Source organism: Chiloscyllium plagiosum, unplaced genomic scaffold (genome assembly GCF_037043375.1).
Source record: "Chiloscyllium plagiosum isolate Xiang-an unplaced genomic scaffold, Cpla_swu_hap1 HiC_scaffold_5, whole genome shotgun sequence".
NCBI lineage: Eukaryota > Metazoa > Chordata > Chondrichthyes > Orectolobiformes > Hemiscylliidae > Chiloscyllium > Chiloscyllium plagiosum.
Genome location: NW_028270143.1, coordinates 138,538,256 through 138,566,081, shown reverse-complemented (window position 1 = coordinate 138,566,081; position 27,826 = coordinate 138,538,256). Strand labels below are relative to the sequence as shown.

The 27,826-nt window shown below is 49.5% G+C and overlaps 1 protein-coding gene, 1 non-coding gene and 3 pseudogenes across 2 annotated transcripts in view; all 5 read left to right on the top strand.

Moving 5' to 3' along the window:
- LOC148150048 (microtubule-actin cross-linking factor 1, isoforms 6/7-like) overlaps positions 1–27,826 on the top strand; it is a 374,112-nt gene that overhangs the window by 79,855 nt on the left and 266,431 nt on the right. The gene's annotated exons all lie outside the window — the stretch shown is intronic.
- Positions 2,949–3,043, top strand: LOC148150055 (U2 spliceosomal RNA; annotated as a pseudogene).
- Positions 4,849–5,025, top strand: LOC148150054 (U2 spliceosomal RNA; annotated as a pseudogene).
- On the top strand, positions 14,772–14,962 carry LOC148150053 (U2 spliceosomal RNA). Its single transcript, XR_015757311.1, has one exon. It is a non-coding gene; the product is annotated as a U2 spliceosomal RNA (small nuclear RNA).
- On the top strand, positions 26,604–26,779 carry LOC148150052 (U2 spliceosomal RNA; annotated as a pseudogene).

The window sequence follows — 27,826 nt, the reverse complement described above, 5'->3', positions numbered from 1 at the left end:
GAACCTTACAGGCTACTGGGAGGCCTGGTCAGAGTGGATGTGAAGAAGATTAGATTAGATTACATTACATTACAGTGTGGAAACAGGCCCTTCGACCCAACAAGTCCACACCGACCCGCCGAAGCGCAACCCACCCATACCCCTACATTTGCCCCTTACCTAACACTACGGGCAATTTAGCATGGCCAATTCACCTGACCTGCACATCTTTGGACTGTGGGAGGAAACCGGAGCACCCGGAGGAAACCCACGCAGGCACGGGGAGAACGTGCAAACTCCACACAGTCAGTCGCCTGAGGCGGGAATTGAACCCGATGATCCCACTAGTAGGCGAGACGAGGACCTGGAAGTACAGCCTCAGGGTGAAGGGTCGTCCCTTCAGGCTGAGATGAGGTTGCATTTAAGACAGAGATAGAGAGGTTCTTGATTATAAGGGGATCAAGGGTTGTGGGGAGAGGGCAGGAGAATCGGGGTTGAGAAACCTGTGAGCCACGACCGAATGGCGGAGCGTGGGCCGAATGGCCCGATTCTGCTCCTACGTCTTATGGGCCGTCAGACCTTCCGTGGTCTTGCGGTCATGACAGAAAGCAGTTGTTTCCCAGAGGGTGGCGGCGGTCTGGAATGCACTGCTTGGGAGGGTAGCGAGGCGGGGAACCTCAAAACCTTGAAAAACTACTTGGATGAGCACTGGAAATGTCATAACCTTTCCTGGCTACGGACCAAGTGCTGGAAAGTGGGACTAGAGCAGACTTAGAGTAGCTTTGTCAGTGCGGACTCGGAGGGCCAAAGGGCCTCTTCTGTACTGTGTGACTGTGTGGGGAAGCTTTCTGATTCCCATCTGTTGATTGAGGCCGCCCCATTGATGCTTCCTGATGCGGAGCAGCCGGATGGATCCAAGTGCGCATTGAAGGTGAGAGGGTGGCAGAGAGCTTCGGAGCCTCCGTCCGTTTGGTTCAGGTTTCGTCTCGTCCTGATGCAAGCATCGATGTACGTGCTCAGTGGCTACCAATAGAGTGAAGGTGCAGTTGATCACTGACTCCACGCGTGGTGCTGCAGGTTGTAATGTCTAGACGAAAACAGAACTCGCTGCACCCTTCGGGAGAAGGGTCACTGGACTCGAAAAAGCGTTAATTCTGCTTTTTCCCCACAGATGCTGAGGTTTTGCTTACTGGGTGTTTTGCTTTATTTTGCATTTTAGACCTTGCTTTTTGATTGCACAGCCACTATCAAACCATTAGCTTGCTGTTAGCGCTGCAATTAGCACTCTTGAATCTTGATTTGCAATTCTAAGGAAGCAGACCGAATTGGAATGTTTGGAGCCGAACCAATAAAGGCTGATTTGCTGTAAATTGATCTTCACATCCCCGCCCCGTCGTGCTATTCATTTGCACGAGGTGGGTTGGGGGATGGGAGTTCACACTTTCCAAGACAAGATGGATTAGTCTGTAAGAGGTACTGTTCGTAAAGGTGAGCGAGCCGAGATTTCCTGACAGTGAGATTTTTCGGTCAGAATTCGAACCTGCTCCAATCATTTGCCTTGTGGGGAGGCAGGGATTTTTCACATTGGTAACAGCTGAGATTTTTAGAACGTCGAACAGAGCAGCGCAACAACAGGCCCTTCGGCAACTGTGAGAAACAAAACTCACTCACAATTCAGCCTGAGACAAAGCCTTGGAAACAAGAACATTTAATTCTTTACGGCCTTGCAAGAACAGGCGTTTTGCTCAAGCAATCAGGCTAGCAAAAGCGCGCGAAAACAAAACATGTAAGCATTCTTATTCAGTTTGCAAGTTGCGGAATCACGCCTCCCTTTTCCCATCCTATCATAAGCCGATTACCTCACTCGTTTTTCTCTAATTTTCCTTATCTGACTACCCTGCTGTCCTTGTCCTTGTCTGTTACAGCCTGTCTGCTATTTTATCCAGTTCCCCTTATCATACTATAAGCTTATTGTGAAATGCCCCTACTGCTACTTTTGTGGTCAGCTACAACACTTTAAAGTTATTTCTTAGTTTACAACTATTTCTTAAACAAAAACCTCTATATTCGTTAAAATCTTAGCCTTAGGTATGCTGCAAGAATCCCGCGACCGTTTGTGTAATGTTCCCCTTCCCCTCCCCCCACAACACCCCGTCACCCATCTGCAAAAACAACATCTCTAACTGCATTTCTAATCTCCCACAAACTGTCAGGGACATTTAAGCTACTGCTCGGCGAGCACACGCTGGACGGCAGTAAATTGAGGGGTGTGTAGGTTAGGTTGATCTTAGATTAAGAAAACTGCTCGGCACGACATCGTGGGCCGAAGGGCCTGTACTGTGCAATGTTCTAACTGCAGGCACATCCACACACATCAAAGACATGGAGGGCTCGGCTGAATCTATTGCTTTCTTCTCTACGTGTCACGTTTCATCGAGGTAGCGTCCTAGGCCCAAGCATCTTCAGCGAGTGGTGAGAATATGCAGTGCACTGCCTGAGAGAGAGGGTGCTGGAGGCAGATTCAATGGTGACTTTGGTCGGAGGGTCGGATACTTATCTGAAGAGAGAATATTTGCTGCAGGGCGAGTGGGACTGGGGAAGTTGCTCGTGCAGAGAGCTGATGCAGACATGACAGGCTGAATGTATCATTCAATGCGTGCAGTTCTGCAGTTGGTTACCGCCTCCTCAAAAACGCTGTGCTGGTCACGTGAGAAGTCACGTAAGCTTAGCCCTGACCCACTTGATTGGTGAGATACTGACGATCTCTACATGACCATGAGACAGTGGTTCACTGACAGGGGAAAAAAAGCAACTGCTGTAAACGGACCTGCTGCTCTCGTTAGAAATCCTGGGAGGACTACGGCGACAGGGAAACTGTCAGCAGTGATCTACAAGTCTTTGAACAGAATCAAGCTGATTGAAAACATGGAGGACAAATGGGACTTGAGGCAGTCCGCGGTATTGTAGTTATCGCTTCTCGGCCTTTTGGCTAAGATCAAGTGTAGTGTCTGTTCTTATCAGGACAGGGGTCGAGTTGCGAGTCATCAGAGCTAGTGGAGATCATCGCTGGATCGTGATTGGACGTTGGAGGATTGTTTGGTTGTGCTGACCTGCTATTGGTGGATCTTCATGCTGGCTTCGGCCTAACGCCAATTCAGGGACCAGCCAACCTCCGAGCTATGGCCTCAACAGCTGCGCGCAGCCCTGGGCAGGGGGTTCGAAACACCGTCCGGGTGTCTGTCAAGCAGGTGGAGGGCCGTACACCGGTGGATCGCATCCTGTTTATTAAGAAGGTATTGCTAGGATGCTGTGGGTTCGCTGCAGCAGACGTGTACTGCCTGCAGGATTTCCCTGGGGCAGGCTACTTTGATGTGACCTTCAGGAGCGTGAAGCAGTGCGAACAGCTCCTGAAGGTCTTCAAGGAGAAGGAAGGGGAGCCGCTGTTCTCCATCTTGTCGGCAACCCCATTGTGTGTGCTTCCTGCACAGAGGAGCCGGGTGGTTACAATCCATATGTACAACCCCTATGTTCCAGCGGCTGATGTCCTGACTTTCCTGGGAAGGTACGTCCAAGTTGAGGGAGAAGCCACCGACGTGATCGACCCCTTTGGGATCTGGACCAGTAAGCGACAGGTCAGAGTGACTCTGAGGGTCGATGGCAATGGGAACATTCTTCACCCACCCTCGAGCTTCGCAATTGGAGGGAACAGAGGCTACCTGACATATGCAGGGCAGCCAAAAGTGTGCCGAGCCTGCGGGAAGTCGGGACATGTGCTGGCGGATTGCAAAGTGACCATCTGCAGGAACTGCAAACAGGAGGGTCACCTGACTAAGGACTGTCAGGAAGAAAAGAGCTGCAACCTGTGCGGAGAGGTGGGCCACGTGTACAAGACCTGCCCAAGACGGGGGGGCCCCACTTACGCACAGATGGCTGGAGGTGGCAAGGCGAGCCGTGGACCCCCAAAGACCAGTAACGTCCACCTAGACAGCAGGGAAACAGAGTCTGGTGGCACCCAGAAAGAAGAACAGGCTGGAGTAGAGGAGGTGGCAGCCAGCGGAGAGACACAGCAGCTGATCCTAGCTCTCGCTGGGCAGATGGAAGCAATGGAGGAGGAGCTAATCGAGCAGGCAGAGGAGTGGATACCTGTTATAAACAGGAAGAGAAAATCCGGCCACGCCCACAAAGCCTTCGAGCAAAGGGGGAAAAGACAGCTGCACGAGGGAGGGACGGCCAGCTCTTCGGATGGGGAAGACGGGCACAAAGAACATCATCACCACCAGAAGAAGAGACAGAGTGCCGTAGATAAAGAGGAGGGCATTTCCTCCCAACCAGGAAACAACGGACCCCCTGAAGTCCACCCTCCACCCAGTGAGAACCAGGGGGTACCCACTGTCCCACAACTACAGGTAACTGAGAGCTGCGATCCTCTGACAGTCCCATTGTCAGACACAGAACTGGACGGTGCGGACCCTTGCCTTGGCTCAATGACACCAGAGCAGGTAAATGACCCCAGTGAGGGCCTGGATAGCTACCTCAGCCCAGCGAAGGTCCAGCAGTTTGTGCACACCATGGGGATGCAGACAGCTACCCCAGAGACAGGACAGTCAAATGGACAATGGTAACCCCATAAACTGGGGGTTAAAGACGTTTTTCCTTTGCTCTCATATAACAGGGCACCCACTCAGTAGGTGGGTTCCGCTGAAGCCACAGCTAAATAATAAGAGACTGGATGGTTAATGAAGGGAACTGTAAATAGGATAACTGTAAATTTGAGTAATTCAATCTGTTCTTTACGACATGGAATGTATATATTTATGAACGATATGACAAATTGTACAAGTACCAAAGATTTATTTATATGAATAAAGTATATTTTGAAATAAAAAAAAAAAATCTGTTCTTATCAGTTTAATATCTGATACGTCCCTTATCTGGGGACCATATATTAAATTGATTTTTGGAGCAGGGAGATGGAATAGGGGCTTGCTCCGTCCACTCCACGCATCGACCTGGTATTGCAGTACCTCCGGGAACGGTGCACCCCTCATCTATAAATCTAAAAACAGCTTCATGTTTATAACTCAGGCTTTCGGTGCTTTGTGTCTGCTGGATGGGTTTGAGTACCAAGTGCTTCATTTCTCACACCTCACATCCAACCGGGCGTGAGTCGATTCAAACTCGTCTGTTCTAAGGTGGCTGCTCAGCTCCCGCTCCCTATCCTTCTCTCGCCATCTCTGTCTCTTGCGCACCTTGACACTTGCTCTCAATGTCATCCCCTCGGACCCCTGCTGCGTGCTGCACCTTCCCGCCAACGCCGGGCCCCGATCACACCACATGGTGTCAGAATTTGGGAGTCGCAGCAACCGTAGCTGCCCACCAGCTTTTCATACTCGCGAGCGACATTTCAGAAAAACAAGAGAAGGTCAACTGTGCTACGTTGCTGCATGCTGCTGGGGATGAAGCTATCTCGGGGTTCAGTCGTTTTGATTTTGATGACTTGAAAGAGAGATTTCGAGAACACTGTGAGCTAGGACAAAAATCATCGGGACGTATTTAAGGCACATGCTTTTCATCAGACTGCAAGGGCAGGCGGAATCGATAGGTACGTATGTGACTGACCGGAAAAACGAGGCAAAGGACTGTGAGTTTCAGCCATTTTCCGATTCACGGAGCCGCGACAGAATCGTGTGTGCTATCACGAATGACTGAGTCAGAGGCAGGTTACTCAGAGAGTCAATTCTCACTGGGAAAAGCAAAGAGACAGCACTAACTCGACAACAGCACGTGAGAAAACGTAGAACAAACAAACCAATGTTTGCTGACCGGAACTGGCCTGGAAAGATAATAAGGCAGGTAGGAGCACTGCAGATTATCCGGCACCTGGGCTGTGTACGCAGGGACTGGCACAACACCCCCTTGCCTTCTTTTGCACTTAGAATGCTGCCAGTTCTGGCTGAGGCAGCAAAGTCAGTCTCACACAAGCAGCGTGTGCCAGCTGTCTGTGACAACAAATTCCAAAGACTCACAACCCTCTGAGAGAAGACGTTTCTCCTGATCTCACTCTTAAATTGGTGCCTCTTTATTCTGTTCAGTTCTAGACACTCCCATGAGGGAAAATGTCCTCTCAGCATTTACCCTGTCGAGCCACGTAAGAATCCAATATGTTTCAATAAGATTGTGTCTCATTCATTTAAACTCAGGATCTACACTCATCTGGAGGTAGGGTTTACCGGGCTCAGTTTTACTGAAAAGCTGACCTCCGGCTAGTTCAGCAAATAGGTCGTTGAGCAAAGGGAAAGGAAACCGCCTAGCACACACCAGCAGGTGAACTGTTGCAGCATGATATTGCGGCTCCGGCACTCAATCCCTCTACGAATGAAACCTAACAGCCTTCTTAACAGCACTATCCACTTGGGTGGCAACTTTCAGGGATCTATGTACATGGGACTCCAAGATCCCTCTGCACATCCACACTACCAAGAATCTTTCCATCGACCCAGTACTCTGCCTTCCTGTTATTCTTCCCAAAGTGCATCACCTCACATTTAGCTGCATTGAACTCCATTTGCCACCTCTCAGCCCAATTCTGCAGTTTATCCAAGTCCCCCTGCAACCTGTAACATTCTTCCACACTGACCACCACTCCACCGACTTTAGCGTCGTCTGCAAATTTACTAATCCATCCACCTATGTTATGCCTGCATCTAAGTCATTTATAAAAATGACAAACAGCAGTGGTCCCAAAACAGACCCTTGTGGCACACCACTAGTAACCGGACTCCAGGCTGAATATTTTCCATCAACCACCACCCGCTGCCTTCTTTCAGAAAGCCAGTTTCTAAGCCAAGCTGCTAAATCACCCTCAGTTCCATGCCTCTGCATTTTCTCCAACAGCCTACCACGTGGAACCTTATCAAAGGCTCCCGGCGTCCTGCTTCTCTATCCCATTGAAAACAATAGCGTGCTTCTTTAGAATTCTTGATCAGTCACTCTCAGAATCTTGACAAGTGATTGCCTTCGGCCCAGTTGAGTTTGATTCTGTCCAACCACATTCTTGCCCATAAAGCTCTAAGATTTCCTTTGTTGACGCGCAGGCTGTGTCTTCAGACTGACCGTATAACTGAACGTTCCCACCGTGAAAGCACCTGTGTGTGTTCCTCGCTCAGTTTCTGAAGGTTGCAGCGCAACGTGACTCAGCCGTATCAATGAAACCGGTGTCCACCTCCATTCTTACCGGTTTGCCGTTCAGTAAGGGAGCGACCGGGGCGTCGGCAGCTATCGCCAGTATCTGTAACAACAACACCTCATTGGTTTGTGCGCCTGGGCTTTTGTCTTCTTGCCCTTTTTGTACCATTTAGGATTTCTTCCTGTACTTTCGCTGCAGGTTATTGGTACTTTCTCCCCCGAGCGCACCCACTTAATATATTCTTTTTTAATGCTGCAGTTTCTGCACACAGCTTCTTTCCAGCAGCAATTTGCTGCTGCCTGACATGTGTTTCCACAGCAGTGGCAGTTTTGTGTCTGCGTTGGTGCTTGTCCCTGGGCCACCATTTTGTGAACTCTCAGCCACCATTTTGTGAGGTGTTGACCTTCCTTGGCTGCGAGTTCCATCACGGTTGCCATTCCCAGCACTTTCATTTAAGTGTAGTCACCTTTGCGTCAGTAATCTCTTCTGGATCGCTTCACATCTTACGGCAGGCTGCTACAAAAGGTAGAGTCTCGTGGGATCTGAGGTGAGTCGGCTAGCTGGATACAAAACCGACTCGGGGCGCATTTTTCGGAAAGGAGATCAGTAACTAGTGGCGTCCCGCAGGGCTCAGTGCTAGGACCTTTGTTGTTTGTGACGTGTAAATAAATGATCTGTACAAAGAGCTGTACAAAACTCCAGTTAGGCTACAATTGGGATATCGCGCGCAATGCTGTTCGGCACACTACCAGAAGGACGTGGATGCTTTGGAGAGGGTGCAGAGAAGGTTTACCAGCACGTTGCCTGCCCTGGAGCGCTTCTGCTGTGAGGAGAGATTGAATAAACTTGGATTGTCGTCACTGCAAAGACGGAAGCTGAGGGGCGACCTGATAGTGGTCGACAGCATACTGAGAGGCATCGAAAGGGTGGGGTGGCGAGTCAGTGGGTACAGGTTCACGGTGAGAGGGGGAAAGTGAGAAGGGAAAAGTGCGGGGAAAGGTTTTCACACAGAGGATGGTGGGTGCCTGGAACGCGTTGCCAGTCGAAGCGCTGGAAGCAGGCACATTAGGAACGTGGGTTGGTACATTAGGAACTTGCAGCGTGGGTTGGTACCTGGGACTTCGATGTTGTGGCTATTACGGAGACATGGGTAGAACAGGGACAGGATTGGCTGTTGCAGGTTCCAGGGTTTAAATGTTTTAGTAGGGTCAGAGGTGGGGGTAAAAGAGGGGGAGGTGTGGCATTGCTTGTCAAAGATAGTATTACAGCTGTGGAAAGGACGATGGATGAAGACTCGCCGTCTGAGGTAGTTTGGGCTGAGGTTAGGAATAGGAAAGGTGAGCTCACCCTGTTAGTAATTTTTTACAGGCCTCCTAATAGTCCTAGAAACGTAGAAGAAAGGATTGCGAGGATGATTCAAGAGAAGAGTGAAAGTAATAGGGTGGTTGTTATGGGGGACTTTAACTTTCCTGATATTGATTGGGAAAGCTATAGCTCAAGTTCGTTAGATGGGTCAGTGTTTGTCCAATGTGTGCAGGAGGGTTTCCTGACACAATATGTAGATAGGCCAACAAGAGGTGAGGCCATACTGGATTTGGTTCTGGGTAACGAACCAGGCCAGGTGTTAGAATTAGAGGTAGGTGAGCACTTTGGGGACAGTGACCACAATTCGGTGACTTTTACTCTCGCGATGGAGAGGGATAAGTGTGCACTACAGGGCAAGAGTTATAGCTGGGGGCAGGGAAATTATGATGCGGTGAGGCATGACTTAGGATGTGTGGCTTGGAAAAGTAAGCTTCAAGACAAGGGCGTAACTGATATGTGGAGCTTGTTCAAGGAGCAACTATTGAGTGTCCTTGATAAGTATGTACCCGTCAGGCAGGGAGGAAAGGGTCGTGTGAGGGAGCCGTGGTTTAATAAGGAATTGGAATCCCTTGTTAAATGGAAGAGGGCGGCCTATGTAAAGATGAGGCGTGAAGGTTCAATTGGGGCGATTGAGAGTTATACGGTAGCCAGGAAGGACCTGAAGAGAGAGCTAAGAGCAGCAAGGAGGGGACATGAAAGGGCCTTAGTTGGTAGGATTAGGGAAAACCCTAAGGCTTTCTATAGGTATGTCAGGAATAAAAGAATGACTAGGGTAGGAATAGGTCCAGTCAAGGATAGTAGTGGGAAGTTGCGTGTGGAGGCTGAAGAGATTGGGGAGACATTGAATGAATACTTTTCGTCAGTATTCAATCAGGAACAGGACATTGTTGTCAATGTGAGTACTGAGTCACAATTAAGTAGAATGGATGGCTTTGAGGTATGTAGAGAAGAGGTGTTGGAAATTCTGGAAAGGGTGAAAATAGATAGGTCCCCTGGGCCTGATGGCATTTATCCTAGGATTCTCCGGGAAGCAAGGGAGGAGATTGCAGAGCCATTGGCCTTGATTTTTATGTCCTCGTTGTCTACAGGAGTAGTGCCAGAAGATTGGAGGCTAGCAAATGTGGTTCCCTTGTTCAAGAAGGGGAGTAGGGATAACCCTAGTAACTATTGGCTGGTGAGTCTCACTTCTGTTGTGGGCAAAATCTTAGAGAGAATTCTTCGGGATAGGATTTATGAACATCTGGATAGGAATAATGTGATCAAGGATAGTCAGCATGGTTTTGTGAAGGGCAGGTCGTGCCTCACAAACCTTATTGAATTCTTTGAGAAGGTGACTAAGGAGGTGAACGAGGGGAAAGCGGTAGATGTGGTGTATATGGATTTTAGTAAGGCGTTTGATAAGGTTCCTCATGGTGGACTACTGCAAAAAACACGGAGGTATGGCATTGAGGGTGAGTTGGAGGTTTGGATTAGGAGTTGGCTGGCTGGAAGAAGACAGAGGGTAGTAGTTGATGGCAAAGGTTCATCTTGGAGTGCCGTCACTAGCGGTGTTCCGCAAGGATCTGTTTTGGGACCATTGCTGTTTGTCATTTTTATAAATGACCTGGAGGAGGGGTTAGAAGGTTGGGTGAGCAAGTTTGCGGATGATACGAAAGTCGGAGGAGTTGTAGACAGTGAGGAAGGATGTGGCAGGTTACAGCGGGATATAGATAAGCTGCAGAACTGGGCAGAAAGGTGGCAAATGGCGTTCAATGTAGCTAAGTGTGAGGTGATTCACTTTGGTAAGAGTAATAAAAAGATGGGGTACTGGGCTAATGGACGGATACTTGGTAGTGTGGATGAGCAGAGGGATCTTGGTGTCCATGTACACAGATCTTTGAAAGTTGCCACCCAGGTAAATAGTGCGGTGAAGAAGGCATATGGCGTACTGGCTTTTATTGGTAGAGGAATTGAGTTCCGGAGTACTGAGGTCATGTTGCAGTTGTATAAGACTCTGGTGCGTCCGCATCTGGAGTATTGTGTGCAGTTTTGGTCGCCATACTATAGGAAGGATGTGGAGGCACTGGAACGGGTGCAGAGGAGGTTTACCAGGATGTTGCCTGGTATGGTAGAAAGATCATATGAGGAAAGGCTGAGGCACTTGGGGTTGTTTTCATTGGAGAAAAGAAGGTTTAGGGGTGACTTGATAGAGGTGTACAAGATGATTAGGGGTTTAGATAGGGTCGACAGTGAGAATCTTTTTCCAAGGGGGCATAGCTTTAAATTAAGGGGGGGTAGGTATAGGACAGATGTTAGGGGTAGGTTCTTTACTCAGCGAGTCGTGAGTTCATGGAATGCCCTGCCAGTAGCAGTGGTGGACTCTCCCTCATTATGGGCATTTAAGCAGGCATTGGATAGGCATATGGAGGATAGTGGGCTAGTGTAGGTTAGGTGGGCTTGGATCGGCGCAACATCGAGGGCCGAAGGGCCTGTACTGCGCTGTATTCTTCTATGTTCTATGTTTAAGGCTCACCTTGTTAGACACGTGAACGGGAGGCGGAACGGCGGGACTGAAACCACGTCTGGGCAACAAGTAGCACGTCCAAACAAGGAGTAGGAATCGGCACAGGCTCGCTGGGCCCTGTGTTATCGACCCGACGTGCCAAAGTCTCCGGCCACGTGTATAACTTTGGTGAATTTCTGCAAATACCTTGTAGACGGGGCTGTGACAGGGACCTTATTGGGGTGTCGACGATAATGAGGGCCACGGCGGGCATTTTTGCTGAGTTTGCAGATGGCACAAAGATAGCGAGAGGGACAGGTAGTTTTGAGGAAACGGGCAGGCTGCAGAAGGGCGTGGAGATGAAGGGCGAGTGGGGAAAGAAGTGACCAAGTGTGCGGTTTTGCACTTTGGTAGCAAGAACAATCGGGTAGACGATTTTCTGAACGAGGGAAAGGCTTTGCAAATCTGAAGCGCTGAGGGTCTTGGGAGTCTTAGTTCCAGGTTGTTTCATGATTAACATGCAGGTTCATCCGATGGTTCGGAAGGCAAATGCAGTGTCGGCATTCATTTCAAGCGGGCGAGAAAAAAGGAGCAGAGACGTGCTGCTGAGGCTGCATCAGACTCTGGTCTGACCACAGGTGGAATATCGGGAGCAGTTTTGTGCCCTGTACCAAAGGAAGGGATGCGCTGGTGTTGGAGGGAGTCTAGAGAAGGTTTACAAGCGTGTTCCCCCTGGGGCTGAAGGGTTTGTCACACGAGGTCTCTGGGTCTATACCCGATGGTGTTTCGAAAGGTAAGGCGGGATCTGACTGAACCTTACAGGCTACTGGGAGGCCTGGTCAGAGTGGATGTGAAGAAGATTAGATTAGATTACATTACATTACAGTGTGGAAACAGGCCCTTCGACCCAACAAGTCCACACCGACCCGCCGAAGCGCAACCCACCCATACCCCTACATTTGCCCCTTACCTAACACTACGGGCAATTTAGCATGGCCAATTCACCTGACCTGCACATCTTTGGACTGTGGGAGGAAACCGGAGCACCCGGAGGAAACCCACGCAGGCACGGGGAGAACGTGCAAACTCCACACAGTCAGTCGCCTGAGGCGGGAATTGAACCCGATGATCCCACTAGTAGGCGAGACGAGGACCTGGAAGTACAGCCTCAGGGTGAAGGGTCGTCCCTTCAGGCTGAGATGAGGTTGCATTTAAGACAGAGATAGAGAGGTTCTTGATTATAAGGGGATCAAGGGTTGTGGGGAGAGGGCAGGAGAATCGGGGTTGAGAAACCTGTGAGCCACGACCGAATGGCGGAGCGTGGGCCGAATGGCCCGATTCTGCTCCTACGTCTTATGGGCCGTCAGACCTTCCGTGGTCTTGCGGTCATGACAGAAAGCAGTTGTTTCCCAGAGGGTGGCGGCGGTCTGGAATGCACTGCTTGGGAGGGTAGCGAGGCGGGGAACCTCAAAACCTTGAAAAACTACTTGGATGAGCACTGGAAATGTCATAACCTTTCCTGGCTACGGACCAAGTGCTGGAAAGTGGGACTAGAGCAGACTTAGAGTAGCTTTGTCAGTGCGGACTCGGAGGGCCAAAGGGCCTCTTCTGTACTGTGTGACTGTGTGGGGAAGCTTTCTGATTCCCATCTGTTGATTGAGGCCGCCCCATTGATGCTTCCTGATGCGGAGCAGCCGGATGGATCCAAGTGCGCATTGAAGGTGAGAGGGTGGCAGAGAGCTTCGGAGCCTCCGTCCGTTTGGTTCAGGTTTCGTCTCGTCCTGATGCAAGCATCGATGTACGTGCTCAGTGGCTACCAATAGAGTGAAGGTGCAGTTGATCACTGACTCCACGCGTGGTGCTGCAGGTTGTAATGTCTAGACGAAAACAGAACTCGCTGCACCCTTCGGGAGAAGGGTCACTGGACTCGAAAAAGCGTTAATTCTGCTTTTTCCCCACAGATGCTGAGGTTTTGCTTACTGGGTGTTTTGCTTTATTTTGCATTTTAGACCTTGCTTTTTGATTGCACAGCCACTATCAAACCATTAGCTTGCTGTTAGCGCTGCAATTAGCACTCTTGAATCTTGATTTGCAATTCTAAGGAAGCAGACCGAATTGGAATGTTTGGAGCCGAACCAATAAAGGCTGATTTGCTGTAAATTGATCTTCACATCCCCGCCCCGTCGTGCTATTCATTTGCACGAGGTGGGTTGGGGGATGGGAGTTCACACTTTCCAAGACAAGATGGATTAGTCTGTAAGAGGTACTGTTCGTAAAGGTGAGCGAGCCGAGATTTCCTGACAGTGAGATTTTTCGGTCAGAATTCGAACCTGCTCCAATCATTTGCCTTGTGGGGAGGCAGGGATTTTTCACATTGGTAACAGCTGAGATTTTTAGAACGTCGAACAGAGCAGCGCAACAACAGGCCCTTCGGCAACTGTGAGAAACAAAACTCACTCACAATTCAGCCTGAGACAAAGCCTTGGAAACAAGAACATTTAATTCTTTACGGCCTTGCAAGAACAGGCGTTTTGCTCAAGCAATCAGGCTAGCAAAAGCGCGCGAAAACAAAACATGTAAGCATTCTTATTCAGTTTGCAAGTTGCGGAATCACGCCTCCCTTTTCCCATCCTATCATAAGCCGATTACCTCACTCGTTTTTCTCTAATTTTCCTTATCTGACTACCCTGCTGTCCTTGTCCTTGTCTGTTACAGCCTGTCTGCTATTTTATCCAGTTCCCCTTATCATACTATAAGCTTATTGTGAAATGCCCCTACTGCTACTTTTGTGGTCAGCTACAACACTTTAAAGTTATTTCTTAGTTTACAACTATTTCTTAAACAAAAACCTCTATATTCGTTAAAATCTTAGCCTTAGGTATGCTGCAAGAATCCCGCGACCGTTTGTGTAATGTTCCCCTTCCCCTCCCCCCACAACACCCCGTCACCCATCTGCAAAAACAACATCTCTAACTGCATTTCTAATCTCCCACAAACTGTCAGGGACATTTAAGCTACTGCTCGGCGAGCACACGCTGGACGGCAGTAAATTGAGGGGTGTGTAGGTTAGGTTGATCTTAGATTAAGAAAACTGCTCGGCACGACATCGTGGGCCGAAGGGCCTGTACTGTGCAATGTTCTAACTGCAGGCACATCCACACACATCAAAGACATGGAGGGCTCGGCTGAATCTATTGCTTTCTTCTCTACGTGTCACGTTTCATCGAGGTAGCGTCCTAGGCCCAAGCATCTTCAGCGAGTGGTGAGAATATGCAGTGCACTGCCTGAGAGAGAGGGTGCTGGAGGCAGATTCAATGGTGACTTTGGTCGGAGGGTCGGATACTTATCTGAAGAGAGAATATTTGCTGCAGGGCGAGTGGGACTGGGGAAGTTGCTCGTGCAGAGAGCTGATGCAGACATGACAGGCTGAATGTATCATTCAATGCGTGCAGTTCTGCAGTTGGTTACCGCCTCCTCAAAAACGCTGTGCTGGTCACGTGAGAAGTCACGTAAGCTTAGCCCTGACCCACTTGATTGGTGAGATACTGACGATCTCTACATGACCATGAGACAGTGGTTCACTGACAGGGGAAAAAAAGCAACTGCTGTAAACGGACCTGCTGCTCTCGTTAGAAATCCTGGGAGGACTACGGCGACAGGGAAACTGTCAGCAGTGATCTACAAGTCTTTGAACAGAATCAAGCTGATTGAAAACATGGAGGACAAATGGGACTTGAGGCAGTCCGCGGTATTGTAGTTATCGCTTCTCGGCCTTTTGGCTAAGATCAAGTGTAGTATCTGTTCTTATCAGTTTAATATCTGATACGTCCCTTATCTGGGGACCATATATTAAATTGATTTTTGGAGCAGGGAGATGGAATAGGGGCTTGCTCCGTCCACTCCACGCATCGACCTGGTATTGCAGTACCTCCGGGAACGGTGCACCCCTCATCTATAAATCTAAAAACAGCTTCATGTTTATAACTCAGGCTTTCGGTGCTTTGTGTCTGCTGGATGGGTTTGAGTACCAAGTGCTTCATTTCTCACACCTCACATCCAACCGGGCGTGAGTCGATTCAAACTCGTCTGTTCTAAGGTGGCTGCTCAGCTCCCGCTCCCTATCCTTCTCTCGCCATCTCTGTCTCTTGCGCACCTTGACACTTGCTCTCAATGTCATCCCCTCGGACCCCTGCTGCGTGCTGCACCTTCCCGCCAACGCCGGGCCCCGATCACACCACATGGTGTCAGAATTTGGGAGTCGCAGCAACCGTAGCTGCCCACCAGCTTTTCATACTCGCGAGCGACATTTCAGAAAAACAAGAGAAGGTCAACTGTGCTACGTTGCTGCATGCTGCTGGGGATGAAGCTATCTCGGGGTTCAGTCGTTTTGATTTTGATGACTTGAAAGAGAGATTTCGAGAACACTGTGAGCTAGGACAAAAATCATCGGGACGTATTTAAGGCACATGCTTTTCATCAGACTGCAAGGGCAGGCGGAATCGATAGGTACGTATGTGACTGACCGGAAAAACGAGGCAAAGGACTGTGAGTTTCAGCCATTTTCCGATTCACGGAGCCGCGACAGAATCGTGTGTGCTATCACGAATGACTGAGTCAGAGGCAGGTTACTCAGAGAGTCAATTCTCACTGGGAAAAGCAAAGAGACAGCACTAACTCGACAACAGCACGTGAGAAAACGTAGAACAAACAAACCAATGTTTGCTGACCGGAACTGGCCTGGAAAGATAATAAGGCAGGTAGGAGCACTGCAGATTATCCGGCACCTGGGCTGTGTACGCAGGGACTGGCACAACACCCCCTTGCCTTCTTTTGCACTTAGAATGCTGCCAGTTCTGGCTGAGGCAGCAAAGTCAGTCTCACACAAGCAGCGTGTGCCAGCTGTCTGTGACAACAAATTCCAAAGACTCACAACCCTCTGAGAGAAGACGTTTCTCCTGATCTCACTCTTAAATTGGTGCCTCTTTATTCTGTTCAGTTCTAGACACTCCCATGAGGGAAAATGTCCTCTCAGCATTTACCCTGTCGAGCCACGTAAGAATCCAATATGTTTCAATAAGATTGTGTCTCATTCATTTAAACTCAGGATCTACACTCATCTGGAGGTAGGGTTTACCGGGCTCAGTTTTACTGAAAAGCTGACCTCCGGCTAGTTCAGCAAATAGGTCGTTGAGCAAAGGGAAAGGAAACCGCCTAGCACACACCAGCAGGTGAACTGTTGCAGCATGATATTGCGGCTCCGGCACTCAATCCCTCTACGAATGAAACCTAACAGCCTTCTTAACAGCACTATCCACTTGGGTGGCAACTTTCAGGGATCTATGTACATGGGACTCCAAGATCCCTCTGCACATCCACACTACCAAGAATCTTTCCATCGACCCAGTACTCTGCCTTCCTGTTATTCTTCCCAAAGTGCATCACCTCACATTTAGCTGCATTGAACTCCATTTGCCACCTCTCAGCCCAATTCTGCAGTTTATCCAAGTCCCCCTGCAACCTGTAACATTCTTCCACACTGACCACCACTCCACCGACTTTAGCGTCGTCTGCAAATTTACTAATCCATCCACCTATGTTATGCCTGCATCTAAGTCATTTATAAAAATGACAAACAGCAGTGGTCCCAAAACAGACCCTTGTGGCACACCACTAGTAACCGGACTCCAGGCTGAATATTTTCCATCAACCACCACCCGCTGCCTTCTTTCAGAAAGCCAGTTTCTAAGCCAAGCTGCTAAATCACCCTCAGTTCCATGCCTCTGCATTTTCTCCAACAGCCTACCACGTGGAACCTTATCAAAGGCTCCCGGCGTCCTGCTTCTCTATCCCATTGAAAACAATAGCGTGCTTCTTTAGAATTCTTGATCAGTCACTCTCAGAATCTTGACAAGTGATTGCCTTCGGCCCAGTTGAGTTTGATTCTGTCCAACCACATTCTTGCCCATAAAGCTCTAAGATTTCCTTTGTTGACGCGCAGGCTGTGTCTTCAGACTGACCGTATAACTGAACGTTCCCACCGTGAAAGCACCTGTGTGTGTTCCTCGCTCAGTTTCTGAAGGTTGCAGCGCAACGTGACTCAGCCGTATCAATGAAACCGGTGTCCACCTCCATTCTTACCGGTTTGCCGTTCAGTAAGGGAGCGACCGGGGCGTCGGCAGCTATCGCCAGTATCTGTAACAACAACACCTCATTGGTTTGTGCGCCTGGGCTTTTGTCTTCTTGCCCTTTTTGTACCATTTAGGATTTCTTCCTGTACTTTCGCTGCAGGTTATTGGTACTTTCTCCCCCGAGCGCACCCACTTAATATATTCTTTTTTAATGCTGCAGTTTCTGCACACAGCTTCTTTCCAGCAGCAATTTGCTGCTGCCTGACATGTGTTTCCACAGCAGTGGCAGTTTTGTGTCTGCGTTGGTGCTTGTCCCTGGGCCACCATTTTGTGAACTCTCAGCCACCATTTTGTGAGGTGTTGACCTTCCTTGGCTGCGAGTTCCATCACGGTTGCCATTCCCAGCACTTTCATTTAAGTGTAGTCACCTTTGCGTCAGTAATCTCTTCTGGATCGCTTCACATCTTACGGCAGGCTGCTACAAAAGGTAGAGTCTCGTGGGATCTGAGGTGAGTCGGCTAGCTGGATACAAAACCGACTCGGGGCGCATTTTTCGGAAAGGAGATCAGTAACTAGTGGCGTCCCGCAGGGCTCAGTGCTAGGACCTTTGTTGTTTGTGACGTGTAAATAAATGATCTGTACAAAGAGCTGTACAAAACTCCAGTTAGGCTACAATTGGGATATCGCGCGCAATGCTGTTCGGCACACTACCAGAAGGACGTGGATGCTTTGGAGAGGGTGCAGAGAAGGTTTACCAGCACGTTGCCTGCCCTGGAGCGCTTCTGCTGTGAGGAGAGATTGAATAAACTTGGATTGTCGTCACTGCAAAGACGGAAGCTGAGGGGCGACCTGATAGTGGTCGACAGCATACTGAGAGGCATCGAAAGGGTGGGGTGGCGAGTCAGTGGGTACAGGTTCACGGTGAGAGGGGGAAAGTGAGAAGGGAAAAGTGCGGGGAAAGGTTTTCACACAGAGGATGGTGGGTGCCTGGAACGCGTTGCCAGTCGAAGCGCTGGAAGCAGGCACATTAGGAACGTGGGTTGGTACATTAGGAACTTGCAGCGTGGGTTGGTACCTGGGACTTCGATGTTGTGGCTATTACGGAGACATGGGTAGAACAGGGACAGGATTGGCTGTTGCAGGTTCCAGGGTTTAAATGTTTTAGTAGGGTCAGAGGTGGGGGTAAAAGAGGGGGAGGTGTGGCATTGCTTGTCAAAGATAGTATTACAGCTGTGGAAAGGACGATGGATGAAGACTCGCCGTCTGAGGTAGTTTGGGCTGAGGTTAGGAATAGGAAAGGTGAGCTCACCCTGTTAGTAATTTTTTACAGGCCTCCTAATAGTCCTAGAAACGTAGAAGAAAGGATTGCGAGGATGATTCAAGAGAAGAGTGAAAGTAATAGGGTGGTTGTTATGGGGGACTTTAACTTTCCTGATATTGATTGGGAAAGCTATAGCTCAAGTTCGTTAGATGGGTCAGTGTTTGTCCAATGTGTGCAGGAGGGTTTCCTGACACAATATGTAGATAGGCCAACAAGAGGTGAGGCCATACTGGATTTGGTTCTGGGTAACGAACCAGGCCAGGTGTTAGAATTAGAGGTAGGTGAGCACTTTGGGGACAGTGACCACAATTCGGTGACTTTTACTCTCGCGATGGAGAGGGATAAGTGTGCACTACAGGGCAAGAGTTATAGCTGGGGGCAGGGAAATTATGATGCGGTGAGGCATGACTTAGGATGTGTGGCTTGGAAAAGTAAGCTTCAAGACAAGGGCGTAACTGATATGTGGAGCTTGTTCAAGGAGCAACTATTGAGTGTCCTTGATAAGTATGTACCCGTCAGGCAGGGAGGAAAGGGTCGTGTGAGGGAGCCGTGGTTTAATAAGGAATTGGAATCCCTTGTTAAATGGAAGAGGGCGGCCTATGTAAAGATGAGGCGTGAAGGTTCAATTGGGGCGATTGAGAGTTATACGGTAGCCAGGAAGGACCTGAAGAGAGAGCTAAGAGCAGCAAGGAGGGGACATGAAAGGGCCTTAGTTGGTAGGATTAGGGAAAACCCTAAGGCTTTCTATAGGTATGTCAGGAATAAAAGAATGACTAGGGTAGGAATAGGTCCAGTCAAGGATAGTAGTGGGAAGTTGCGTGTGGAGGCTGAAGAGATTGGGGAGACATTGAATGAATACTTTTCGTCAGTATTCAATCAGGAACAGGACATTGTTGTCAATGTGAGTACTGAGTCACAATTAAGTAGAATGGATGGCTTTGAGGTATGTAGAGAAGAGGTGTTGGAAATTCTGGAAAGGGTGAAAATAGATAGGTCCCCTGGGCCTGATGGCATTTATCCTAGGATTCTCCGGGAAGCAAGGGAGGAGATTGCAGAGCCATTGGCCTTGATTTTTATGTCCTCGTTGTCTACAGGAGTAGTGCCAGAAGATTGGAGGCTAGCAAATGTGGTTCCCTTGTTCAAGAAGGGGAGTAGGGATAACCCTAGTAACTATTGGCTGGTGAGTCTCACTTCTGTTGTGGGCAAAATCTTAGAGAGAATTCTTCGGGATAGGATTTATGAACATCTGGATAGGAATAATGTGATCAAGGATAGTCAGCATGGTTTTGTGAAGGGCAGGTCGTGCCTCACAAACCTTATTGAATTCTTTGAGAAGGTGACTAAGGAGGTGAACGAGGGGAAAGCGGTAGATGTGGTGTATATGGATTTTAGTAAGGCGTTTGATAAGGTTCCTCATGGTGGACTACTGCAAAAAACACGGAGGTATGGCATTGAGGGTGAGTTGGAGGTTTGGATTAGGAGTTGGCTGGCTGGAAGAAGACAGAGGGTAGTAGTTGATGGCAAAGGTTCATCTTGGAGTGCCGTCACTAGCGGTGTTCCGCAAGGATCTGTTTTGGGACCATTGCTGTTTGTCATTTTTATAAATGACCTGGAGGAGGGGTTAGAAGGTTGGGTGAGCAAGTTTGCGGATGATACGAAAGTCGGAGGAGCTGTAGACAGTGAGGAAGGATGTGGCAGGTTACAGCGGGATATAGATAAGCTGCAGAACTGGGCAGAAAGGTGGCAAATGGTGTTCAATGTAGCTAAGTGTGAGGTGATTCACTTTGGTAAGAGTAATAAAAAGATGGGGTACTGGGCTAATGGACGGATACTTGGTAGTGTGGATGAGCAGAGGGATCTTGGTGTCCATGTACACAGATCTTTGAAAGTTGCCACCCAGGTAAATAGTGCGGTGAAGAAGGCATATGGCGTACTGGCTTTTATTGGTAGAGGAATTGAGTTCCGGAGTACTGAGGTCATGTTGCAGTTGTATAAGACTCTGGTGCGTCCGCATCTGGAGTATTGTGTGCAGTTTTGGTCGCCATACTATAGGAAGGATGTGGAGGCACTGGAACGGGTGCAGAGGAGGTTTACCAGGATGTTGCCTGGTATGGTAGAAAGATCATATGAGGAAAGGCTGAGGCACTTGGGGTTGTTTTCATTGGAGAAAAGAAGGTTTAGGGGTGACTTGATAGAGGTGTACAAGATGATTAGGGGTTTAGATAGGGTCGACAGTGAGAATCTTTTTCCAAGGGGGCATAGCTTTAAATTAAGGGGGGGTAGGTATAGGACAGATGTTAGGGGTAGGTTCTTTACTCAGCGAGTCGTGAGTTCATGGAATGCCCTGCCAGTAGCAGTGGTGGACTCTCCCTCATTATGGGCATTTAAGCAGGCATTGGATAGGCATATGGAGGATAGTGGGCTAGTGTAGGTTAGGTGGGCTTGGATCGGCGCAACATCGAGGGCCGAAGGGCCTGTACTGCGCTGTATTCTTCTATGTTCTATGTTTAAGGCTCACCTTGTTAGACACGTGAACGGGAGGCGGAACGGCGGGACTGAAACCACGTCTGGGCAACAAGTAGCACGTCCAAACAAGGAGTAGGAATCGGCACAGGCTCGCTGGGCCCTGTGTTATCGACCCGACGTGCCAAAGTCTCCGGCCACGTGTATAACTTTGGTGAATTTCTGCAAATACCTTGTAGACGGGGCTGTGACAGGGACCTTATTGGGGTGTCGACGATAATGAGGGCCACGGCGGGCATTTTTGCTGAGTTTGCAGATGGCACAAAGATAGCGAGAGGGACAGGTAGTTTTGAGGAAACGGGCAGGCTGCAGAAGGGCGTGGAGATGAAGGGCGAGTGGGGAAAGAAGTGACCAAGTGTGCGGTTTTGCACTTTGGTAGCAAGAACAATCGGGTAGACGATTTTCTGAACGAGGGAAAGGCTTTGCAAATCTGAAGCGCTGAGGGTCTTGGGAGTCTTAGTTCCAGGTTGTTTCATGATTAACATGCAGGTTCATCCGATGGTTCGGAAGGCAAATGCAGTGTCGGCATTCATTTCAAGCGGGCGAGAAAAAAGGAGCAGAGACGTGCTGCTGAGGCTGCATCAGACTCTGGTCTGACCACAGGTGGAATATCGGGAGCAGTTTTGTGCCCTGTACCAAAGGAAGGGATGCGCTGGTGTTGGAGGGAGTCTAGAGAAGGTTTACAAGCGTGTTCCCCCTGGGGCTGAAGGGTTTGTCACACGAGGTCTCTGGGTCTATACCCGATGGTGTTTCGAAAGGTAAGGCGGGATCTGACTGAACCTTACAGGCTACTGGGAGGCCTGGTCAGAGTGGATGTGAAGAAGATTAGATTAGATTACATTACATTACAGTGTGGAAACAGGCCCTTCGACCCAACAAGTCCACACCGACCCGCCGAAGCGCAACCCACCCATACCCCTACATTTGCCCCTTACCTAACACTACGGGCAATTTAGCATGGCCAATTCACCTGACCTGCACATCTTTGGACTGTGGGAGGAAACCGGAGCACCCGGAGGAAACCCACGCAGGCACGGGGAGAACGTGCAAACTCCACACAGTCAGTCGCCTGAGGCGGGAATTGAACCCGATGATCCCACTAGTAGGCGAGACGAGGACCTGGAAGTACAGCCTCAGGGTGAAGGGTCGTCCCTTCAGGCTGAGATGAGGTTGCATTTAAGACAGAGATAGAGAGGTTCTTGATTATAAGGGGATCAAGGGTTGTGGGGAGAGGGCAGGAGAATCGGGGTTGAGAAACCTGTGAGCCACGACCGAATGGCGGAGCGTGGGCCGAATGGCCCGATTCTGCTCCTACGTCTTATGGGCCGTCAGACCTTCCGTGGTCTTGCGGTCATGACAGAAAGCAGTTGTTTCCCAGAGGGTGGCGGCGGTCTGGAATGCACTGCTTGGGAGGGTAGCGAGGCGGGGAACCTCAAAACCTTGAAAAACTACTTGGATGAGCACTGGAAATGTCATAACCTTTCCTGGCTACGGACCAAGTGCTGGAAAGTGGGACTAGAGCAGACTTAGAGTAGCTTTGTCAGTGCGGACTCGGAGGGCCAAAGGGCCTCTTCTGTACTGTGTGACTGTGTGGGGAAGCTTTCTGATTCCCATCTGTTGATTGAGGCCGCCCCATTGATGCTTCCTGATGCGGAGCAGCCGGATGGATCCAAGTGCGCATTGAAGGTGAGAGGGTGGCAGAGAGCTTCGGAGCCTCCGTCCGTTTGGTTCAGGTTTCGTCTCGTCCTGATGCAAGCATCGATGTACGTGCTCAGTGGCTACCAATAGAGTGAAGGTGCAGTTGATCACTGACTCCACGCGTGGTGCTGCAGGTTGTAATGTCTAGACGAAAACAGAACTCGCTGCACCCTTCGGGAGAAGGGTCACTGGACTCGAAAAAGCGTTAATTCTGCTTTTTCCCCACAGATGCTGAGGTTTTGCTTACTGGGTGTTTTGCTTTATTTTGCATTTTAGACCTTGCTTTTTGATTGCACAGCCACTATCAAACCATTAGCTTGCTGTTAGCGCTGCAATTAGCACTCTTGAATCTTGATTTGCAATTCTAAGGAAGCAGACCGAATTGGAATGTTTGGAGCCGAACCAATAAAGGCTGATTTGCTGTAAATTGATCTTCACATCCCCGCCCCGTCGTGCTATTCATTTGCACGAGGTGGGTTGGGGGATGGGAGTTCACACTTTCCAAGACAAGATGGATTAGTCTGTAAGAGGTACTGTTCGTAAAGGTGAGCGAGCCGAGATTTCCTGACAGTGAGATTTTTCGGTCAGAATTCGAACCTGCTCCAATCATTTGCCTTGTGGGGAGGCAGGGATTTTTCACATTGGTAACAGCTGAGATTTTTAGAACGTCGAACAGAGCAGCGCAACAACAGGCCCTTCGGCAACTGTGAGAAACAAAACTCACTCACAATTCAGCCTGAGACAAAGCCTTGGAAACAAGAACATTTAATTCTTTACGGCCTTGCAAGAACAGGCGTTTTGCTCAAGCAATCAGGCTAGCAAAAGCGCGCGAAAACAAAACATGTAAGCATTCTTATTCAGTTTGCAAGTTGCGGAATCACGCCTCCCTTTTCCCATCCTATCATAAGCCGATTACCTCACTCGTTTTTCTCTAATTTTCCTTATCTGACTACCCTGCTGTCCTTGTCCTTGTCTGTTACAGCCTGTCTGCTATTTTATCCAGTTCCCCTTATCATACTATAAGCTTATTGTGAAATGCCCCTACTGCTACTTTTGTGGTCAGCTACAACACTTTAAAGTTATTTCTTAGTTTACAACTATTTCTTAAACAAAAACCTCTATATTCGTTAAAATCTTAGCCTTAGGTATGCTGCAAGAATCCCGCGACCGTTTGTGTAATGTTCCCCTTCCCCTCCCCCCACAACACCCCGTCACCCATCTGCAAAAACAACATCTCTAACTGCATTTCTAATCTCCCACAAACTGTCAGGGACATTTAAGCTACTGCTCGGCGAGCACACGCTGGACGGCAGTAAATTGAGGGGTGTGTAGGTTAGGTTGATCTTAGATTAAGAAAACTGCTCGGCACGACATCGTGGGCCGAAGGGCCTGTACTGTGCAATGTTCTAACTGCAGGCACATCCACACACATCAAAGACATGGAGGGCTCGGCTGAATCTATTGCTTTCTTCTCTACGTGTCACGTTTCATCGAGGTAGCGTCCTAGGCCCAAGCATCTTCAGCGAGTGGTGAGAATATGCAGTGCACTGCCTGAGAGAGAGGGTGCTGGAGGCAGATTCAATGGTGACTTTGGTCGGAGGGTCGGATACTTATCTGAAGAGAGAATATTTGCTGCAGGGCGAGTGGGACTGGGGAAGTTGCTCGTGCAGAGAGCTGATGCAGACATGACAGGCTGAATGTATCATTCAATGCGTGCAGTTCTGCAGTTGGTTACCGCCTCCTCAAAAACGCTGTGCTGGTCACGTGAGAAGTCACGTAAGCTTAGCCCTGACCCACTTGATTGGTGAGATACTGACGATCTCTACATGACCATGAGACAGTGGTTCACTGACAGGGGAAAAAAAGCAACTGCTGTAAACGGACCTGCTGCTCTCGTTAGAAATCCTGGGAGGACTACGGCGACAGGGAAACTGTCAGCAGTGATCTACAAGTCTTTGAACAGAATCAAGCTGATTGAAAACATGGAGGACAAATGGGACTTGAGGCAGTCCGCGGTATTGTAGTTATCGCTTCTCGGCCTTTTGGCTAAGATCAAGTGTCTGTTCTTATCAGGACGGGGGTCGAGTTGCGAGTCATCAGAGCTAGTGGAGATCATCGCTGGATCGTGATTGGACGTTGGAGGATCGTTTGGTTGTGCTGACCTGCTATTGGTGGATCTTCATGCTGGCTTCGGCCTAACGCCAATTCAGGGACCAGCCAACCTCCGAGCTATGGCCTCAACAGCTGCGCGCAGCCCTGGGCAGGGGGTTCGAAACACCGTCCGGGTGTCTGTCAAGCAGGTGGAGGGCCGTACACCGGTGGATCGCATCCTGTTTATTAAGAAGGTATTGCTAGGATGCTGTGGGTTCGCTGCAGCAGACGTGTACTGCCTGCAGGATTTCCCTGGGGCAGGCTACTTTGATGTGACCTTCAGGAGCGTGAAGCAGTGCGAACAGCTCCTGAAGGTCTTCAAGGAGAAGGAAGGGGAGCCGCTGTTCTCCATCTTGTCGGCAACCCCATTGTGTGTGCTTCCTGCACAGAGGAGTCGGGTTGTTACAATCCATATGTACAACCCCTATGTTCCAGCGGCTGATGTCCTGACTTTCCTGGGAAGGTACGTCCAAGTTGAGGGAGAAGCCACCGACGTGATCGACCCCTTTGGGATCTGGACCAGTAAGCGACAGGTCAGAGTGACTCTGAGGGTCGATGGCAATGGGAACATTCTTCACCCACCCTCGAGCTTCGCAATTGGAGGGAACAGAGGCTACCTGACATATGCAGGGCAGCCAAAAGTGTGCCGAGCCTGCGGGAAGTCGGGACATGTGCTGGCGGATTGCAAAGTGACCATCTGCAGGAACTGCAAACAGGAGGGTCACCTGACTAAGGACTGTCAGGAAGAAAAGAGCTGCAACCTGTGCGGAGAGGCGGGCCACGTGTACAAGACCTGCCCAAGACGGGGGGGCCCCACTTACGCACAGATGGCTGGAGGTGGCAAGGCGAGCCGTGGACCCCCAAAGACCAGTAACGTCCACCTAGACAGCAGGGAAACAGAGTCTGGTGGCACCCAGAAAGAAGGACAGGCTGGAGTGGAGGAGGGGGCAGCCAGTGGAGAGACACAGCAGCTAATCCTAGCTCTCGCTGGGCAGATGGAAGCAATGGAGGAGGAGCTAATCGAGCAGGCAGAGGAGTGGATACCTGTTATAAACAGGAAGAGAAAATCCGGCCACGCCCACAAAGCCTTCGAGCAAAGGGGGAAAAGACAGCTGCACGAGGGAGGGACGGCCAGCTCTTCGGATGGGGAAGACGGGCACAAAGAACATCATCACCACCAGAAGAAGAGACAGAGTGCCGTAGATAAAGAGGAGGGCATTTCCTCCCAACCAGGAAACAACGGACCCCCTGAAGTCCACCCTCCACCCAGTGAGAACCAGGGGGTACCCACTGTCCCACAACTACAGGTAACTGAGAGCTGCGATCCTCTGACAGTCCCATTGTCAGACACAGAACTGGACGGTGCGGACCCTTGCCTTGGCTCAATGACACCAGAGCAGGTAAATGACCCCAGTGAGGGCCTGGATAGCTACCTCAGCCCAGCGAAGGTCCAGCAGTTTGTGCACACCATGGGGATGCAGACAGCTACCCCAGAGACAGGACAGTCAAATGGACAAGGGTAACCCCATATACTGGGGGTTAAAGAAGTTTTTCCTTTGCTCTCATATAACAGGGCACCCACTCAGTAGGTGGGTTCCGCTGAAGCCACAGCTAAATAATAAGAGACTGGATGGTTAATGAAGGGAACTGTAAATAGGATAACTGTAAATTTGAGTAATTCAATCTGTTCTTTACGACATGGAATGTATATATTTATGAACGATATGACAAATTGTACAAGTACCAAAGATTTATTTATATGAATAAAGTATATTTTGAAATAAAAAAAAAAATCTGTTCTTATCAGTTTAATATCTGATACGTCCCTTATCTGGGGACCATATATTAAATTGATTTTTGGAGCAGGGAGATGGAATAGGGGCTTGCTCCGTCCACTCCACGCATCGACCTGGTATTGCAGTACCTCCGGGAACGGTGCACCCCTCATCTATAAATCTAAAAACAGCTTCATGTTTATAACTCAGGCTTTCGGTGCTTTGTGTCTGCTGGATGGGTTTGAGTACCAAGTGCTTCATTTCTCACACCTCACATCCAACCGGGCGTGAGTCGATTCAAACTCGTCTGTTCTAAGGTGGCTGCTCAGCTCCCGCTCCCTATCCTTCTCTCGCCATCTCTGTCTCTTGCGCACCTTGACACTTGCTCTCAATGTCATCCCCTCGGACCCCTGCTGCGTGCTGCACCTTCCCGCCAACGCCGGGCCCCGATCACACCACATGGTGTCAGAATTTGGGAGTCGCAGCAACCGTAGCTGCCCACCAGCTTTTCATACTCGCGAGCGACATTTCAGAAAAACAAGAGAAGGTCAACTGTGCTACGTTGCTGCATGCTGCTGGGGATGAAGCTATCTCGGGGTTCAGTCGTTTTGATTTTGATGACTTGAAAGAGAGATTTCGAGAACACTGTGAGCTAGGACAAAAATCATCGGGACGTATTTAAGGCACATGCTTTTCATCAGACTGCAAGGGCAGGCGGAATCGATAGGTACGTATGTGACTGACCGGAAAAACGAGGCAAAGGACTGTGAGTTTCAGCCATTTTCCGATTCACGGAGCCGCGACAGAATCGTGTGTGCTATCACGAATGACTGAGTCAGAGGCAGGTTACTCAGAGAGTCAATTCTCACTGGGAAAAGCAAAGAGACAGCACTAACTCGACAACAGCACGTGAGAAAACGTAGAACAAACAAACCAATGTTTGCTGACCGGAACTGGCCTGGAAAGATAATAAGGCAGGTAGGAGCACTGCAGATTATCCGGCACCTGGGCTGTGTACGCAGGGACTGGCACAACACCCCCTTGCCTTCTTTTGCACTTAGAATGCTGCCAGTTCTGGCTGAGGCAGCAAAGTCAGTCTCACACAAGCAGCGTGTGCCAGCTGTCTGTGACAACAAATTCCAAAGACTCACAACCCTCTGAGAGAAGACGTTTCTCCTGATCTCACTCTTAAATTGGTGCCTCTTTATTCTGTTCAGT